The sequence below is a fragment of the Alligator mississippiensis genome, chromosome 1 (assembly GCF_030867095.1).
Source record: "Alligator mississippiensis isolate rAllMis1 chromosome 1, rAllMis1, whole genome shotgun sequence".
NCBI lineage: Eukaryota > Metazoa > Chordata > Crocodylia > Alligatoridae > Alligator > Alligator mississippiensis.
In genome coordinates, this window is record NC_081824.1 from 289,273,729 (window position 1) to 289,279,728 (window position 6,000).

The window sequence follows — 6,000 nt, forward strand, 5'->3', positions numbered from 1 at the left end:
CCAGTGCTGAAGCAGCGTGCTTCAGCACCAGGGCTCAAGCTGGTGAGTAAGGGGTCGGGGTGCTGGAGGAGGGGGGAGGGGACTATGGGGGGACTCCTGCCAGCCCCGCCTGTTCCCCCAGCCCCCCGATCCCTGCCCTGCCTGGTCCCATCCCCTGCCAGCCCCCCCAAGGCCCCATGTCCTGGCAGTACCTGGCCCTAGCTCCCCCCAGCCGCCCCCGATCCCCACAGCCCCCTGATCCCTGCCCTGCCCAGCCCCATCACCCACCTACCCCCCTGAGGCCCCAGATCCCTGCAGTGCCCGCCACAGCCCCCTGATCCCCACTGTGCCTGGCCCCATCCCCTGCTTACCCCGTAAGCCCCCCCCGACCCTTGGGCTGTGCAGCCCCATCCCCCACAGCCTCCTGAGGCCCCCACTCCCTGACCCCCACCCCAGCATGCTCACTTAAAAAAAAAACAATAAAAACAAAAAACCCTGGCACTTACCGGCAGTTCCAACTTCTATCAGGATCACTTGGTACCCTGCCCGCACAGCAGGGGGCAGATGGACAGCCCCAGCCTGGGCCCTCCTGCACTGTGCTGCCTGGGGGGGGCTCTGCCAGGGGGCCCTGGAGTTCCTCCACCCCTGCTCCTGGGGTAAGTGGGGGCTTTTTTTTCCAGTTTGTTTTCTGGGTTTTTTTCTGTCTTTTTTTTTTTTTTTTTTAAGTGCTGTTGCCTGGGGTTGGGGGGACAGCCATGGAGGCCTGGAGGTGCAAGTGGGGGGTGGGGCTGTGTGGGACAGCCAGTGGGGGGGCTCCAGCAGCTGGTGGGAGATGGGGCCAGGTGAGGCAGCAATTGGGGGGCTGGAGTAGGTCATGTGGGCCTTGCGGGGGCAGGTAGTAGCCCCTGCAGGGGCCATTTGGCTCCTGTTGGGGAGCCTTAACCCCTGTGTGGCCATAGCCCCCTAACAGCCAGTGCTTTAACACTGTAGATATATCAATAAAACATTGCCCAACTGATCACTCGCTCTCTCTCTCTCTCTATAGTGGTCTTTTGTTTTAATTGTGGAGGAACATGGATTTGGGGGTATTTCACAGAGTGACTTTGGGATTCTTTTTATCAGGGATCTTTCAGTTTTCCAACAGGGAACACCAGAATTCCTGCTAGGGAGGCCAGTGGCAGGACCCTGCCTGCTCAGAGCTGGCACCTTGGACCCTGCTGGCTATGGCTGATTTCCTGGCCAAATGGGGCCAGGAGGACATGCTTTGACAGTACAAAGCAGGCCACCACACCCGGAACATCTTCCAGGCAACAGTTGCCCAGGTGGCCAGGCAGGGGACACACATGGCAGTAGTGTCACTTAGAGGCCAACCCTGCAGCCACAACCCACTAGCAGTCTGGCCCAGAGGGCCTCATCCCAGTCTGGCAGGTGTGCAGCAGGTCACAGCCAGGCAGCAGCCCCCACTGCCAAACTGCTGCAGTGGATAGAGGGTGCAAGGAACTCTCCAGGCTGCTGCAGCAGTCCAGCTGGCACAACGGGTAGTGACCTCAGGTACCAATTGGCTGGCCCCAGAAGCTCCTGAGAGCAGGTAGCCCTGAGCTGCTTGCCAGGGCAGCATTTTGTACTGCTAGGGCCAGGACAGGGCAACTTTTTATATTGTTGGGAACAGCACAGGAGCTGGCCCCAGGGTCAGGCTCCCCCTGGCTGCAGATCCAGGAGGAGCAGGCAGGGTTATTTTGCCCCAGGTGGCACAATTTGCTCCTCAACAAAATGCATGTCCAAGCATGTGCGCTGGGGCAAAAAGCCCCAGCTCAAATTTCCAATGCTTCTATTTGAGCTGCTGCAAGCAGACGTGCTTGCATGTGTGGACGTGCCCATGAAGTTCAACAAGCAAGCAAAGCCCCTAGATACACATTTAAAATGTACAGATAAGCTATTCAACTTGCTCAATTTTAAATGTATTGGTAATTAATAGATTTAAGTAAGCATAACTATGAGACCCAGATTTGGGATAAAACAAAAGTTCCTCTGACTTTAATTTTCTGTTGCTTAACCAAGCAAGAAAAAGTCTGTGATATGTTCAAACCCCCCTGAGTCAACTGTAATACACATGATTAATCAGCCTCAACCATCAAACAATATACAGAGGACAAAGGCGGGCTACAGCTTAATCTCAAATTCCGCAAAACACCACAGTCTCCATTGTATCTACATCCAAAACCACGCCAAAACTAACACATGCCATTAATCATTCCTGACCATCTAATATAGCCTGATGAATATGCAGAGTTTTTGTCCCATGTTTCAATAAAAACATGGGAGACATAAAAAAAGTTGGAGCAGCAAAAATACTAAAAGCCAAAATAATAAATAGAACATAACTCCACACCTCAGACTCAACATGAAGCACAGCTATTGTTACAATGGACAAAATGCCAGCCTTGGTTAAATGTATGCAATCCTCAGCACGCAACCTTAGTTAACATTTAACCATAACACTTTCTGCTGAAGTGAATGCAACAAACGTGTGACAATATATTTTATCATATGATACTATACCAGGGTTGGGCAATTATTAGGATATTATACCAGGTGAAGGGCTCTGGGTTCTCAACAGCACTGGGGAAATGCCAGGTCCCCGTTTCGGGCCCAGGGTAGAATGCTCTCTCCTAGTGACCCCAGTGGCACTCCCAGCCCAGCTACACAGGTGTCTGCCTCTCCCACCCAGGGGCCCCACACTTTGGTCCAGACAAACCCAGCTCCATGCCAGGTGTCTGAGGTGGGGCAACTGCCATTTAGAGTGATCCAAGCCATTTCTTCCCTCCCTTTCTGCTGCAGTACTGTTGCTCCTGGATATTATGGTCTTGCCAAAAAAGCTCCAAGATTCTCCCATTCCTTTGTATTGGAGCTTGGGAGGGGAAGTGGTCATGGGGTGGGGAGGGGGAATGGGGAGTGCAAGGTAGTTGAGAAGAAAGAAGAAACTGGCATGGAGACCCAGAGTGTGGTGTGGGGGCAAACAGCTGCCCCTTCACTCAGGGACCTGGTGGCTGGGGATAAGCAGGGCAGAGGAAGGCTCCTGCTGCCCCTTATCCCTAGGTATGGAGTCTGTGCCTCTCAGACCTTCTTGGCTCTGTGTGTGTGTGTGTGTGTGTGTGTGTGTGTGTGTGTGTGTGTGTGTGTGACCCGCCTGCCCCCCCACATGTGCACACACATGTACATGCCTCCCTGCCCCTCCTCCCTCCTGCTGCTGCAGAGCAGCAACATTTATCCTCCACTTTCTCCTCCCCCCACCCCCAGTGATGGCAGCAGAGCAGGTGAGCGGAGAAAGCACTGTGGGGAAGGCATGGGGGTGAGAGCAGGGGACTCCTCGGGGAGCTGGTGGGTAATGGCAGCAGGCAGCAGACAGCTTCTGGGGCAGTGCAGCACAGGGGGAGGGGCTGTTGCCATTACCACTGCTGCTGCTGCTCCCCCACATTGTCCCCACCCTGGGCCCTCTGTGGAGGTCCCCATTTGGCCAGCAGGGCCATGGCACTGGCCCTCATGGTTGCAGGGGAGCTTCTGCTTCCCATGCTACCCCTCCACCACTGCCACATGCAAACCTATGCCATGGTGGTGATGGGGTTGGAGGGGGGAGGTGTCTGGAGCCTGGAAGGGACCAGTGCCTGCAGCAGGAGCCAGAGAAAGAGGAGGGCAAGCAAGGGGTTAGGGGCTGAGTCCCTCCACAGCCACACAGGCACTTAACCCTCAGCGTGCCTCAGCTCCTGCCATGCTCCATCACCAGCTACAGTCCTGGGAGCCAGAGCTGGAACTGCTGCTGCTGCAGTTGGCACCTTCTACAGGGACGCAGAGACAGAGAATGAAGAATGTTGCAGGCCAGATAGAATCCCTTGGTGGGCTGGATTCGGCCCACGGGCCATATTTTACCCACCTCTGTACTATGCTATACTATACTATACTTTTTCCACAAAAAAATCTTTAAAGGCTTTACAAACATAAATTAACTGGGCCTTAGCATACATTTGTGATAGAAGCAAATATTTATTTTGCTATTTCACAGATCAGGAAACTGAGGCACAATTTAAGGCCCCAGATTTGTAGCAACTAAATACTTGATTAATTTTAAACAATATGAATAATTTAATTCATTTTAATAGGTTTACTGAAGATAATTAAAGGTAGCAGCAACTGCTAGTTGCCACTGCTACCACAATTGCAATCATGCAGCTGCAACAAAAGCTGGGGGGTTTTGCCTTCTCATCCCCATTGCTGCCTGGTTTGGTCGCCTCTATTGCCCCACCCTAGTTATGCCACTGTACTCAGAAATGTACCATAGTTTCCTAACAGTAACCCCAGCAGCCTACCTAGAGGGTTTTGAGGGAACCTGAATTTCCAGGCTCTTGGATCCTTGGCAGCATGTTTAGTTGATTAAATATGGGGCTGAAAGCCTAGGTCCTAGCCTTCAGGCTCATAGCTCATGAGGAGTCTGAGTTCCAAGACCTCCAGGCTCCCCGATCCTTGACAATCCAGCTGTCAGGGCTATAAGGAGTCAGGGCTGTAGAAGCCTTTGAGTGGCATAGCTTCTTAATGGCACAGACTCCCCAAAGTATTCAGGGTCCCTGATTGCAAAGCAGCTCACAGAGTAAGCTGCCCTTAAATCCAAGTTCCCAAACACTCAACAATCCTAGGTTCTCAGCAGCTAGGGCTGAGAACCTAGGATTCTAGAGCTCTGCTTCTGGTGTTAAACAGCTCCCTACCTAATGATCAATGAAAGCAATGAGGAATTCAAAGAATCTTGGAAATATTTGAAAAAGTTCCGAACAAAATGTTAACTTTAACGTAATGCAATTTTGGAATTGCATATCTTGAAAAATTGAGATGTAATTTTTTATTTTGTTTTAGAACAGTACATACATTTTTTTTTAATTTTGGCACACCCCACGGAACAAGAATTCCAGGGCCCAGCCAGCTCTGGTAATGATTAAGGGCAGACAGTCAATAACAAAAATGTGTCTTTACATTAAAAAGGTTAAAAATACATTCAGGTTATCAATCTGAAAGAAGTGATAAGTGGATCACCATCTAGGATCCTAAAAGACTGTCTTTCCTTACCCCCCACAGTATAGTATTTCCAACCTGTTTGTATATCACTTATGGAAATAAAGTGCTAATCCTTTCACAGGGCCTTTAAATATTAATGATATTAATAATAATAGACAGTTTCTTAAAGTCAAGAAAATAAATACATTAACACAATTGCTTTTATATTAGTTTTCAATCAATAGACATCAAAAAAATCCCCACCCTATCATGTAACCAGTATGCCACCTCTTTACTATCACATCATTCACTGCACTTCTGTGTCCAGTTCCTTTTTCCTGTTCTGCATCTGTCTATTAAATAATAATCTCCTTTGCACAAGGACTGACTTTCATGCTTTGTTTATATAGGTTAAGTACAGACAGCCAAAAAGCCCAAGGAGCAATCAGTTCAGTCTTCTAAGCTGCATAGATTGGACCATTAGTAGATGGAACTCACATTAGTTGGAAAAAGTAGGCAGATGTGTGCACTGGCCAAGGCCAGAAGGCTGAGGGCACTCCCACATACCTCATAGCCCAAGAGCCATTGCCAAATGCAGTTGAGCCCAGCCACTGCCAAAGGCAGTCGAGCCCAGCTTACCATGGGCCATCCTTGAATGGCTGCCGAGCACATGCCCCCAACCACCTGCTGTTGGCCACAGCACAGAAGCTCTTTCCAGTCCCACAGCAGTGGAGAGGGGTGGGGGAAAGAGGACAGAACAGAGCCCCCTGTCCTGATTCTGGCACCCTGAGCCGGAGGGGGACTCTCTTTCCCCCACCACCAATGGCAGTAACCTGTCAGCCTGGCCAGACATGGAGGAAACCCCCTCTGCATGGAATTCCCCCCCAGCTGGGCAGACCCCAACTTAAGGGGAGCCTGGAGCCAGGGAAGGGGAAAGCCTACATGGCACGGGACTCTCCCCAGCTGGGCAAACACCAGCTCAGG